Here is a 13,877-nt window from a genome sequence, read left to right as displayed (position 1 = left end):
GAACCCAAATGCAAGGGAAACAAAGCGAAACCTAGACACAATGGAATGGGTAATAGAGAAGAACAAGGAAGCAAAGGAATGGACTTTTCAAAAGTGAAAAACTGGAAGACTGCTCTGCACGTTCAATCTTTCCGCTGAAGAAGATTCCTTTGACACAGCTTTAAAAATGAAGAAGTTAATGCATTGTGAACAAAATGTTTCCTTGACGCAAATATGAGAGAATATATATCAACTATAATATCCCAAACTGCAATAGGAACAAAGGGAAAACTAGACTCAATAGAATGTGAAATAGAGAAGAACAAGTAAGAAAAGAAATTATTTTTTCGAAAGGGAATAACTGGATCATTTCTTTGAACGTAAATTTTATGACTTCAAAGGATTGCTGTTACAAAACCTTTGATCAAGCTTTCAGTATAAAGAAGTTATTGCAACTTTTACAGAAAGTTCCAATTTTATGACTTAAAAGGATGGCTGTTACAAAACGTTTGATCAAGCTTCAAAAATAAAGAAGTTATTGTAACTTGTGCAGAAAGTTCCACTGAATCAAATTTGAGAGAATTAATATCAAGTATAATGAACCCAAATGCAAGGGAAACAAAGCGAAACCTAGACACAATGGAATGGGTAATAGAGAAGAACAAGGAAGCAAAGGAATGGACTTTTCAAAAGTGAACAACTGGAAGACTGCTCTGCACGTTCACCCTTTCCGCTGAAGAAGATTCCTTTGAGAAAGCTTTAAAAATAAAGAAGTTAATGCATTGTGCACAAAATGTTTTATTGAAGTAAATATGAGAGAATTGATATCAACTATAATATCCCCAAATACAAAAGGAAGAAAGAAAAAGCCAAAATCAATAGAATGTGAAATAGAGAAAAACAAGTTAGAAAAGGAATTGTTTTTTCGAAAGGGAATAACTGGATCATTTCTTGGAACGTAAATTTTATGCCTTAAAAGGATTGCTGTTACAAAACCTTTGATCAAGCTTTAAAAATAAAGAAGTTATTGTAACTTGTGCAGAAAGTTCCACTGAATCAAATTTGAGAGAATTAACATCAAGTATAATGAACCCAAATGCAAGGGAAACAAAGCGAAACCTAGACACAATGGAATGGGTAATAGAGAAGAACAAGGAAGCAAAGGAATGGACTTTTCAAAAGTGAACAACTGGAAGACTGCTCTGCACGTTCACCCTTTCCGCTGAAGAAGATTCCTTTGACACAGCTTTAAAAATAAAGAAGTTAATGCATTGTGAACAAAATGTTTCCTTGACGCAAATATGAGAGAATATATATCAACTATAATATCCCAAACTGCAATAGGAACAAAGGGAAAACTAGACTCAATAGAATGTGAAATAGAGAAGAACAAGTAAGAAAAGAAATTATTTTTTCGAAAGGGAATAACTGGATCATTTCTTTGAACGTAAATTTTATGACTTAAAAGGATTGCTGTTACAAAACCTTTGATCAAGCTTTCAGTATAAAGAAGTTATTGCAACTTTTACAGAAAGTTCCAATTTTATGACTTAAAAGGATGGCTGTTACAAAACGTTTGATCAAGCTTTAAAAATAAAGAAGTTATTGTAACTTGTGCAGAAAGTTCCACTGAATCAAATTTGAGAGAATTAATATCAAGTATAATGAACCCAAATGCAAGGGAAACAAAGCGAAACCTAGACACAATGGAATGGGTAATAGAGAAGAACAAGGAAGCAAAGGAATGGACTTTTCAAAAGTGAACAACTGGAAGACTGCTCTGCACGTTCACCCTTTCCACTGAAGAAGATTCCTTTGACAAAGCTTTAAAAATAAAGAAGTTAATGCATTGTGCACAAAATGTTTTATTGAAGTAAATATGAGAGAATTGATATCAACTATAATATCCCCAAATGCAAAAGGAAGAAAGAAAAAACCAAAATCAATAGAATGTGAAATAGAGAAAAACAAGTTAGAAAAGGAAGTGTTTTTTCGAAAGGGAATAACTGGATCATTTCTTGGAACGTAAATTTTATGCCTTAAAAGGATTGCTGTTACAAAACATTTGATCAAGCTTTAAAAATAAAGAAGTTATTGTAACTTGTGCAGAAAGTTCCACTGAATCAGTTTTGAGAGAATTAACATCAAGTATAATGAACCCAAATGCAAGGGAAACAAAGCGAAACCTAGACACAATGGAATGGGTAATAGAGAAGAACAAGGAAGCAAAGGAATGGACTTTTCAAAAGTGAACAACTGGAAGACTGCTCTGCACATTCACCCTTTCCGCTGAAGAAGATTCCTTTGACACAGCTTTAAAAATAAACAAGTTAATGCATTGTGAACAAAATGTTTCCTTGACGCAAATATGAGAGAATATATATCAACTATAATATCCCAAACTGCAATAGGAACAAAGGGAAAACTAGACTCAATAGAATGTGAAATAGAGAAGAACAAGTAAGAAAAGAAATTATTTTTTCGAAAGGGAATAACTGGATCATTTCTTTGAACGTAAATTTTATGACTTAAAAGGATTGCTGTTACAAAACCTTTGATCAAGCTTTAAGTATAAAGAAGTTATTGCAACTTTTACAGAAAGTTCCAATTTTATGACTTAAAAGGATGGCTGTTACAAAACGTTTGATCAAGCTTTAAAAATAAAGAAGTTATTGTAACTTCTACAGAAAGTTCCATTGAATCGAATTTGAGAGAATTAACATCAAAGGGACAACTTAACTACATAGAAAAGGAAATAGAGAAGAAAAAGTATCCAAAAGGAATGGATTTTTCAAAAGGAAATAACTGAAACATTTCTCTGTAATTCACTCTTTCCACTTAATAGGACGCCTGTTATGAAGCCTTTGATCCAGCTTAAATATAAAGAAGATAATGCATTGTACACCAAATGTTTCATTGAAGGAAATATGAGAGAATTGATATCAACTCTAATATCCCGAAATTCAAAAGGAACAAAGAAAAAACTGAAATCAACAGAATGTGAAATAGAGAAGAACAAGTAAAAAAGGGATTGTTTTTTCGAAAGGGAATAACTGGATCATTTCTTTGAATTTAAATTTTATGACTGAAAAGGATTGCTGTTAGAAAATCTGTGATCAAGCTTTAAGTATAAAGAAGTTATTGTAACTTCTACAGAAAGTTCCATTGAATCAAATTTGAGAGAATTAACATCAACTATAATGAACCCAAATCCAAGGGAAGCAAAGCGAAACCTAGACACAATTGAAAGGGTAATAGAGAAGAACAAACAAGCAATGGAATGGACTTTTTAAAAGTGAACAACTGGAAGACTGCTCTGCACGTTCACCCTTTCCGCTGAAGAAGATTCCTTTGACACAGCTTTAAATATAAAGAAGTTAATGCATTGTGCACAAAATGATCCCTTGACACAAATATGAGAGAATATATATCAACTCTAATATCTCGAAATGCAAAAGGAACAAAGAAAAAACTGAAATCAATAGAATGTGAAATAGAGAAGAACAAGTAAGCAAAGGAATTGTTTCTTTCAAAGGGAATAACTGGATCATTTCTTTGAAGGTAAATTTTATGACTTAAAAGGATTGCTGTTACAAAACCTTTGATCAAGCTTTAAAAATAAAGAAGTTATTGGAACTTGTACAGAAAGTTCCACTGAATCAAATTTGAGAGAATTAACATCAAAGGGAAAAAATAACTACATAGAAAAGGAAATAGAGAAGAACAAGTATCCAAAAGGAATGGATTTTTCAAAAGGAAATACCTCGATGATTTCTCTGCATTTCACTCTTTCCACTTAATAGGATGCCTGTTATGTAACCTTTGATCCAGCTTAAATATAAAGAAGGCAATGCATTGTGCACAAAATGTTTTATTGAATAAATATGAGAGAATTGATATCAACTATAATATCCCCAAATGCAAAAGGAAGAAAGAAAAAACCAAAATCTATAGAATGTGAAATAGAGAAAAACAAGTTAGAAAAGGAATTGTTTTTTCGAAAGGGAATAACTGGATCATTTCTTGGAACATAAATTTTATGCCTTAAAAGGATTGCTGTTACAAAACCTTTGATCAAGCTTTAAAAATAAAGAAGTTATTGTAACTTGTGCAGAAAGTTCCACTGAATCAAATTTGAGAGAATTAACATCAAGTATAATGAACCCAAATGCAAGGGAAACAAAGCGAAACCTAGACACAATGGAATGGGTAATAGAGAAGAACAAGGAAGCAAAGGAATGGACTTTTCAAAAGTGAAAAACTGGAAGACTGCTCTGCACGTTCACCCTTTCCGTTGAAGAAGATTCCTTTGACACAGCTTTAAAAATAAAGAAGTTAATGCATTGTGAACAAAATGTTTCCTTGACGCAAATATGAGAGAATATATATCAACTATAATATCCCAAACTACAATAGGAACAAAGGGAAAACTAGACTCAATAGAATGTGAAATAGAGAAGAACAAGTAAGAAAAGAAATTATTTTTTCGAAAGGGAATAACTGGATCATTTCTTTGAACGTAAATTTTATGACTTAAAAGGATTGCTGTTACAAAACCTTTGATCAAGCTTTAAGTATAAAGAAGTTATTGCAACTTGTACAGAATGTTCCATTGAATCAAATTTGAGAGAATTAACATCAAAGGGAAAAAATAAATACATAGAAAAGGAAATAGAGAAGAACAAGTATCCAAAAGGAATGGATTTTTCAAAAGGAAATACCTAGATGATTTCTCTGCAATTCACTCTTTCCACTTAATAGGATGCCTGTTATGAAACCTTTGATCCAGCTTAAAAATAAAGAAGTTAATGCATTGTGCACAAAATGTTTTATTGAAGTAAATATGAGAGAATTGATATCAACTATAATATCCCCAAATGCAAAAGGAAGAAAGAAAAAACCAAAATCAATAGAATGTGAAATAGAGAAAAACAAGTTAGAAAAGGAAGTGTTTTTTCGAAAGGGAATAACTGGATCATTTCTTGGAACGTAAATTTTATGCCTTAAAAGGATTGCTGTTACAAAACATTTGATCAAGCTTTAAAAATAAAGAAGTTATTGTAACTTGTGCAGAAAGTTCCACTGAATCAATTTTGAGAGAATTAACATCAAGTATAATGAACCCAAATGCAAGGGAAACAAAGCGAAACCTAGACACAATGGAATGGGTAATAGAGAAGAACAAGGAAGCAAAGGAATGGACTTTTCAAAAGTGAACAACTGGAAGACTGCTCTGCACATTCACCCTTTCCGCTGAAGAAGATTCCTTTGACACAGCTTTAAAAATAAACAAGTTAATGCATTGTGAACAAAATGTTTCCTTGACGCAAATATGAGAGAATATATATCAACTATAATATCCCAAACTGCAATAGGAACAAAGGGAAAACTAGACTCAATAGAATGTGAAATAGAGAAGAACAAGTAAGAAAAGAAATTATTTTTTCGAAAGGGAATAACTGGATCATTTCTTTGAACGTAAATTTTATGACTTAAAAGGATTGCTGTTACAAAACCTTTGATCAAGCTTTAAGTATAAAGAAGTTATTGCAACTTTTACAGAAAGTTCCAATTTTATGACTTAAAAGGATGGCTGTTACAAAACGTTTGATCAAGCTTTAAAAATAAAGAAGTTATTGTAACTTCTACAGAAAGTTCCATTGAATCGAATTTGAGAGAATTAACATCAAAGGGACAACTTAACTACATAGAAAAGGAAATAGAGAAGAAAAAGTATCCAAAAGGAATGGATTTTTCAAAAGGAAATAACTGAAACATTTCTCTGCAATTCACTCTTTCCACTTAATAGGACGCCTGTTATGAAGCCTTTGATCCAGCTTAAATATAAAGAAGATAATGCATTGTACACCAAATGTTTCATTGAAGGAAATATGAGAGAATTGATATCAACTCTAATATCCCGAAATTCAAAAGGAACAAAGAAAAAACTGAAATCAACAGAATGTGAAATAGAGAAGAACAAGTAAAAAAGGGATTGTTTTTTCGAAAGGGAATAACTGGATCATTTCTTTGAATTTAAATTTTATGACTGAAAAGGATTGCTGTTAGAAAACCTGTGATCAAGCTTTAAGTATAAAGAAGTTATTGTAACTTCTACAGAAAGTTCCATTGAATCAAATTTGAGAGAATTAACATCAACTATAATGAACCCAAATCCAAGGGAAGCAAAGCGAAACCTAGACACAATTGAAAGGGTAATAGAGAAGAACAAACAAGCAATGGAATGGACTTTTTAAAAGTGAACAACTGGAAGACTGCTCTGCACGTTCACCCTTTCCGCTGAAGAAGATTCCTTTGACACAGCTTTAAATATAAAGAAGTTAATGCATTGTGCACAAAATGATCCCTTGACACAAATATGAGAGAATATATATCAACTCTAATATCTCGAAATGCAAAAGGAACAAAGAAAAAACTGAAATCAATAGAATGTGAAATAGAGAAGAACAAGTAAGCAAAGGAATTGTTTCTTTCAAAGGGAATAACTGGATCATTTCTTTGAAGGTAAATTTTATGACTTAAAAGGATTGCTGTTACAAAACCTTTGATCAAGCTTTAAAAATAAAGAAGTTATTGGAACTTGTACAGAAAGTTCCACTGAATCAAATTTGAGAGAATTAACATCAAAGGGAAAAAATAACTACATAGAAAAGGAAATAGAGAAGAACAAGTATCCAAAAGGAATGGATTTTTCAAAAGGAAATACCTCGATGATTTCTCTGCATTTCACTCTTTCCACTTAATAGGATGCCTGTTATGTAACCTTTGATCCAGCTTAAATATAAAGAAGGCAATGCATTGTGCACAAAATGTTTTATTGAATAAATATGAGAGAATTGATATCAACTATAATATCCCCAAATGCAAAAGGAAGAAAGAAAAAACCAAAATCTATAGAATGTGAAATAGAGAAAAACAAGTTAGAAAAGGAATTGTTTTTTCGAAAGGGAATAACTGGATCATTTCTTGGAACGTAAATTTTATGCCTTAAAAGGATTGCTGTTACAAAACCTTTGATCAAGCTTTAAAAATAAAGAAGTTATTGTAACTTGTGCAGAAAGTTCCACTGAATCAAATTTGAGAGAATTAACATCAAGTATAATGAACCCAAATGCAAGGGAAACAAAGCGAAACCTAGACACAATGGAATGGGTAATAGAGAAGAACAAGGAAGCAAAGGAATGGACTTTTCAAAAGTGAAAAACTGGAAGACTGCTCTGCACGTTCACCCTTTCCGCTGAAGAAGATTCCTTTGACACAGCTTTAAAAATAAAGAAGTTAATGCATTGTGAACAAAATGTTTCCTTGACGCAAATATGAGAGAATATATATCAACTATAATATCCCAAACTACAATAGGAACAAAGGGAAAACTAGACTCAATAGAATGTGAAATAGAGAAGAACAAGTAAGAAAAGAAATTATTTTTTCGAAAGGGAATAACTGGATCATTTCTTTGAACGTAAATTTTATGACTTAAAAGGATTGCTGTTACAAAACCTTTGATCAAGCTTTAAGTATAAAGAAGTTATTGCAACTTGTACAGAATGTTCCATTGAATCAAATTTGAGAGAATTAACATCAAAGGGAAAAAATAACTACATAGAAAAGGAAATAGAGAAGAACAAGTATCCAAAAGGAATGGATTTTTCAAAAGGAAATACCTAGATGATTTCTCTGCAATTCACTCTTTCCACTTAATAGGATGCCTGTTATGAAACCTTTGATCCAGCTTAAATATAAAGAAGACAATGCATTGTGCACAAAATGTTTTATTGAAGTAAATATGAGAGAATTGATATCAACTATAATATCCCCAAATGCAAAAGGAAGAAAGAAAAAACCAAAATCAATAGAATGTGAAATAGAGAAAAACAAGTTAGAAAAGGAAGTGTTTTTTCGAAAGGGAATAACTGGATCATTTCTTGGAACGTAAATTTTATGCCTTAAAAGGATTGCTGTTACAAAACATTTGATCAAGCTTTAAAAATAAAGAAGTTATTGTAACTTGTGCAGAAAGTTCCACTGAATCAAATTTGAGAGAATTAACATCAAGTATAATGAACCCAAATGCAAGGGAAACAAAGCGAAACCTAGACACAATGGAATGGGTAATAGAGAAGAACAAGGAAGCAAAGGAATGGACTTTTCAAAAGTGAAAAACTGGAAGACTGCTCTGCACGTTCAACCTTTCCGCTGAAGAAGATTCCTTTGACACAGCTTTAAAAATAAAGAAGTTAATGCATTGTGAACAAAATGTTTCCTTGACGCAAATATGAGAGAATATATATCAACTATAATATCCCAAACTACAATAGGAACAAAGGGAAAACTAGACTCAATAGAATGTGAAATAGAGAAGAACAAGTAAGAAAAGAAATTATTTTTTCGAAAGGGAATAACTGGATCATTTCTTTGAACGTAAATTTTATGACTTAAAAGGATTGCTGTTACAAAACCTTTGATCAAGCTTTAAGTATAAAGAAGTTATTGCAACTTGTACAGAATGTTCCATTGAATCAAATTTGAGAGAATTAACATCAAAGGGAAAAAATAACTACATAGAAAAGGAAATAGAGAAGAACAAGTATCCAAAAGGAATGGATTTTTCAAAAGGAAATACCTAGATGATTTCTCTGCAATTCACTCTTTCCACTTAATAGGATGCCTGTTATGAAACCTTTGATCCAGCTTAAATATAAAGAAGACAATGCATTGTGCACAAAATGTTTTATTGAAGTAAATATGAGAGAATTGATATCAACTATAATATCCCCAAATGCAAAAGGAAGAAAGAAAAAACCAAAATCAATAGAATGTGAAATAGAGAAAAACAAGTTAGAAAAGGAAGTGTTTTTTGGAAAGGGAATAACTGGATCATTTCTTGGAACGTAAATTTTATGCCTTAAAAGGATTGCTGTTACAAAACCTTTGATCAAGCTTTAAAAATAAAGAAGTTATTGTAACTTGTGCAGAAAGTTCCACTGAATCAAATTTGAGAGAATTAACATCAAGTATAATGAACCCAAATGCAAGGGAAACAAAGCGAAACCTAGACACAATGGAATGGGTAATAGAGAAGAACAAGGAAGCAAAGGAATGGACTTTTCAAAAGTGAAAAACTGGAAGACTGCTCTGCACGTTCAACCTTTCCGCTGAAGAAGATTCCTTTGACACAGCTTTAAAAATAAAGAAGTTAATGCATTGTGAACAAAATGTTTCCTTGACGCAAATATGAGAGAATATATATCAACTATAATATCCCAAACTACAATAGGAACAAAGGGAAAACTAGACTCAATAGAATGTGAAATAGAGAAGAACAAGTAAGAAAAGAAATTATTTTTTCGAAAGGGAATAACTGGATCATTTCTTTGAACGTAAATTTTATGACTTAAAAGGATTGCTGTTACAAAACCTTTGATCAAGCTTTAAGTATAAAGAAGTTATTGCAACTTGTACAGAATGTTCCATTGAATCAAATTTGAGAGAATTAACATCAAAGGGAAAAAATAACTACATAGAAAAGGAAATAGAGAAGAACAAGTATCCAAAAGGAATGGATTTTTCAAAAGGAAATACCTAGATGATTTCTCTGCAATTCACTCTTTCCACTTAATAGGATGCCTGTTATGAAATCTTTGATCCAGCTTAAATATAAAGAAGACAATGCATTGTGCACAAAATGTTTTATTGAAGTAAATATGAGAGAATTGATATCAACTATAATATCCCCAAATGCAAAAGGAAGAAAGAAAAAACCAAAATCAATAGAATGTGAAATAGAGAAAAACAAGTTAGAAAAGGAAGTGTTTTTTCGAAAGGGAATAACTGGATCATTTCTTGGAACGTAAATTTTATGCCTTAAAAGGATTGCTGTTACAAAACATTTGATCAAGCTTTAAAAATAAAGAAGTTATTGTAACTTGTGCAGAAAGTTCCACTGAATCAAATTTGAGAGAATTAACATCAAGTATAATGAACCCAAATGCAAGGGAAACAAAGCGAAACCTAGACACAATGGAATGGGTAATAGAGAAGAACAAGGAAGCAAAGGAATGGACTTTTCAAAAGTGAAAAACTGGAAGACTGCTCTGCACGTTCAACCTTTCCGCTGAAGAAGATTCCTTTGACACAGCTTTAAAAATGAAGAAGTTAATGCATTGTGAACAAAATGTTTCCTTGACGCAAATATGAGAGAATATATATCAACTATAATATCCCAAACTGCAATAGGAACAAAGGGAAAACTAGACTCAATAGAATGTGAAATAGAGAAGAACAAGTAAGAAAAGAAATTATTTTTTCGAAAGGGAATAACTGGATCATTTCTTTGAACGTAAATTTTATGACTTAAAAGGATTGCTGTTACAAAACCTTTGATCAAGCTTTAAGTATAAAGAAGTTATTGCAACTTTTACAGAAAGTTCCAATTTTATGACTTAAAAGGATGGCTGTTACAAAACGTTTGATCAAGCTTTAAAAATAAAGAAGTTATTGTAACTTGTGCAGAAAGTTCCACTGAATCAAATTTGAGAGAATTAATATCAAGTATAATGAACCCAAATGCAAGGGAAACAAAGCGAAACCTAGACACAATGGAATGGGTAATAGAGAAGAACAAGGAAGCAAAGGAATGGACTTTTCAAAAGTGAACAACTGGAAGACTGCTCTGCACGTTCACCCTTTCCGCTGAAGAAGATTCCTTTGACAAAGCTTTAAAAATAAAGAAGTTAATGCATTGTGCACAAAATGTTTTATTGAAGTAAATATGAGAGAATTGATATCAACTATAATATCCCCAAATGCAAAAGGAAGAAAGAAAAAGCCAAAATCAATAGAATGTGAAATAGAGAAAAACAAGTTAGAAAAGGAATTGTTTTTTCGAAAGGGAATAACTGGATCATTTCTTGGAACGTAAATTTTATGCCTTAAAAGGATTGCTGTTACAAAACCTTTGATCAAGCTTTAAAAATAAAGAAGTTATTGTAACTTGTGCAGAAAGTTCCACTGAATCAAATTTGAGAGAATTAACATCAAGTATAATGAACCCAAATGCAAGGGAAACAAAGCGAAACCTAGACACAATGGAATGGGTAATAGAGAAGAACAAGGAAGCAAAGGAATGGACTTTTCAAAAGTGAACAACTGGAAGACTGCTCTGCACGTTCACCCTTTCCGCTGAAGAAGATTCCTTTGACACAGCTTTAAAAATAAAGAAGTTAATGCATTGTGAACAAAATGTTTCCTTGACGCAAATATGAGAGAATATATATCAACTATAATATCCCAAACTGCAATAGGAACAAAGGGAAAACTAGACTCAATAGAATGTGAAATAGAGAAGAACAAGTAAGAAAAGAAATTATTTTTTCGAAAGGGAATAACTGGATCATTTCTTTGAACGTAAATTTTATGACTTAAAAGGATTGCTGTTACAAAACCTGTGATCAAGCTTTAAGTATAAAGAAGTTATTGCAACTTGTACAGAAAGTTCCATTGAATCAAATTTGAGAGAATTAACATCAAAGGGAAAAAATAACTACATAGAAAAGGAAATAGAGAAGAACAAGTATCCAAAAGGAATGGATTTTTCAAAAGGAAATACCTGGATGATTTCTCTGCAATTCACTCTTTCCACTTAATAGGATGCCTGTTATGAAACCTTTGATCCAGCTTAAATATAAAGAAGACAATGCATTGTGCACAAAATGTTTTATTGAAATAAATATGAGAGAATTGATATCAACTATAATATCCCCAAATGCAAAAGTAAGAAAGAAAAAACCAAAATCAATAGAATGTGAAATAGAGAAAAACAAGTTAGAAAAGGAAGTGTTTTTTCGAAAGGGAATAACTGGATCATTTCTTGGAACGTAAATTTTATGCCTTAAAAGGATTGCTGTTACAAAACATTTGATCAAGCTTTAAAAATAAAGAAGTTATTGTAACTTGTGCAGAAAGTTCCACTGAATCAAATTTGAGAGAATTAACATCAAGTATAATGAACCCAAATGCAAGGGAAACAAAGCGAAACCTAGACACAATGGAATGGGTAATAGAGAAGAACAAGGAAGCAAAGGAATGGACTTTTCAAAAGTGAACAACTGGAAGACTGCTCTGCACATTCACCCTTTCCGCTGAAGAAGATTCCTTTGACACAGCTTTAAAAATAAAGAAGTTAATGCATTGTGAACAAAATGTTTCCTTGACGCAAATATGAGAGAATATATATCAACTATAATATCCCAAACTGCAATAGGAACAAAGGGAAAACTAGACTCAATAGAATGTGAAATAGAGAAGAACAAGTAAGAAAAGAAATTATTTTTTCGAAAGGGAATAACTGGATCATTTCTTTGAACGTAAATTTTATGACTTAAAAGGATTGCTGTTACAAAACCTTTGATCAAGCTTTAAGTATAAAGAAGTTATTGCAACTTGTACAGAATGTTCCATTGAATCAAATTTGAGAGAATTAACATCAAAGGGAAAAAATAACTACATAGAAAAGGAAATAGAGAAGAACAAGTATCCAAAAGGAATGGATTTTTCAAAAGGAAATACCTAGATGATTTCTCTGCAATTCACTCTTTCCACTTAATAGGATGCCTGTTATGAAACTTTGATCCAGCTTAAATATAAAGAAGACAATGCATTGTGCACAAAATGTTTTATTGAAGTAAATATGAGAGAATTGATATCAACTATAATATCCCCAAATGCAAAAGGAAGAAAGAAAAAACCAAAATCAATAGAATGTGAAATAGAGAAAAACAAGTTAGAAAAGGAAGTGTTTTTTCGAAAGGGAATAACTGGATCATTTCTTGGAACGTAAATTTTATGCCTTAAAAGGATTGCTGTTACAAAACATTTGATCAAGCTTTAAAAATAAAGAAGTTATTGTAACTTGTGCAGAAAGTTCCACTGAATCAAATTTGAGAGAATTAACATCAAGTATAATGAACCCAAATGCAAGGGAAACAAAGCGAAACCTAGACACAATGGAATGGGTAATAGAGAAGAACAAGGAAGCAAAGGAATGGACTTTTCAAAAGTGAAAAACTGGAAGACTGCTCTGCACGTTCAACCTTTCCGCTGAAGAAGATTCCTTTGACACAGCTTTAAAAATGAAGAAGTTAATGCATTGTGAACAAAATGTTTCCTTGACGCAAATATGAGAGAATATATATCAACTATAATATCCCAAACTGCAATAGGAACAAAGGGAAAACTAGACTCAATAGAATGTGAAATAGAGAAGAACAAGTAAGAAAAGAAATTATTTTTTCGAAAGGGAATAAGTGGATCATTTCTTTGAACGTAAATTTTATGACTTAAAAGGATTGCTGTTACAAAACCTTTGATCAAGCTTTAAGTATAAAGAAGTTATTGCAACTTTTACAGAAAGTTCCAATTTTATGACTTAAAAGGATGGCTGTTACAAAACGTTTGATCAAGCTTTAAAAATAAAGAAGTTATTGTAACTTGTGCAGAAAGTTCCACTGAATCAAATTTGAGAGAATTAATATCAAGTATAATGAACCCAAATGCAAGGGAAACAAAGCGAAACCTAGACACAATGGAATGGGTAATAGAGAAGAACAAGGAAGCAAAGGAATGGACTTTTCAAAAGTGAACAACTGGAAGACTGCTCTTCACGTTCCCCCTTTCCGCTGAAGAAGATTCCTTTGACAAAGCTTTAAAAATAAAGAAGTTAATGCATTGTGCACAAAATGTTTTATTGAAGTAAATATGAGAGAATTGATATCAACTATAATATCCCCAAATACAAAAGGAAGAAAGAAAAAGCCAAAATCAATAGAATGTGAAATAGAGAAAAACAAGTTAGAAAAGGAATTGTTTTTTCGAAAGGG

Source organism: Sminthopsis crassicaudata, chromosome 5 (genome assembly GCF_048593235.1).
Source record: "Sminthopsis crassicaudata isolate SCR6 chromosome 5, ASM4859323v1, whole genome shotgun sequence".
Taxonomy (NCBI): domain Eukaryota; kingdom Metazoa; phylum Chordata; class Mammalia; order Dasyuromorphia; family Dasyuridae; genus Sminthopsis; species Sminthopsis crassicaudata.
This window is presented reverse-complemented; position numbering follows the sequence as displayed.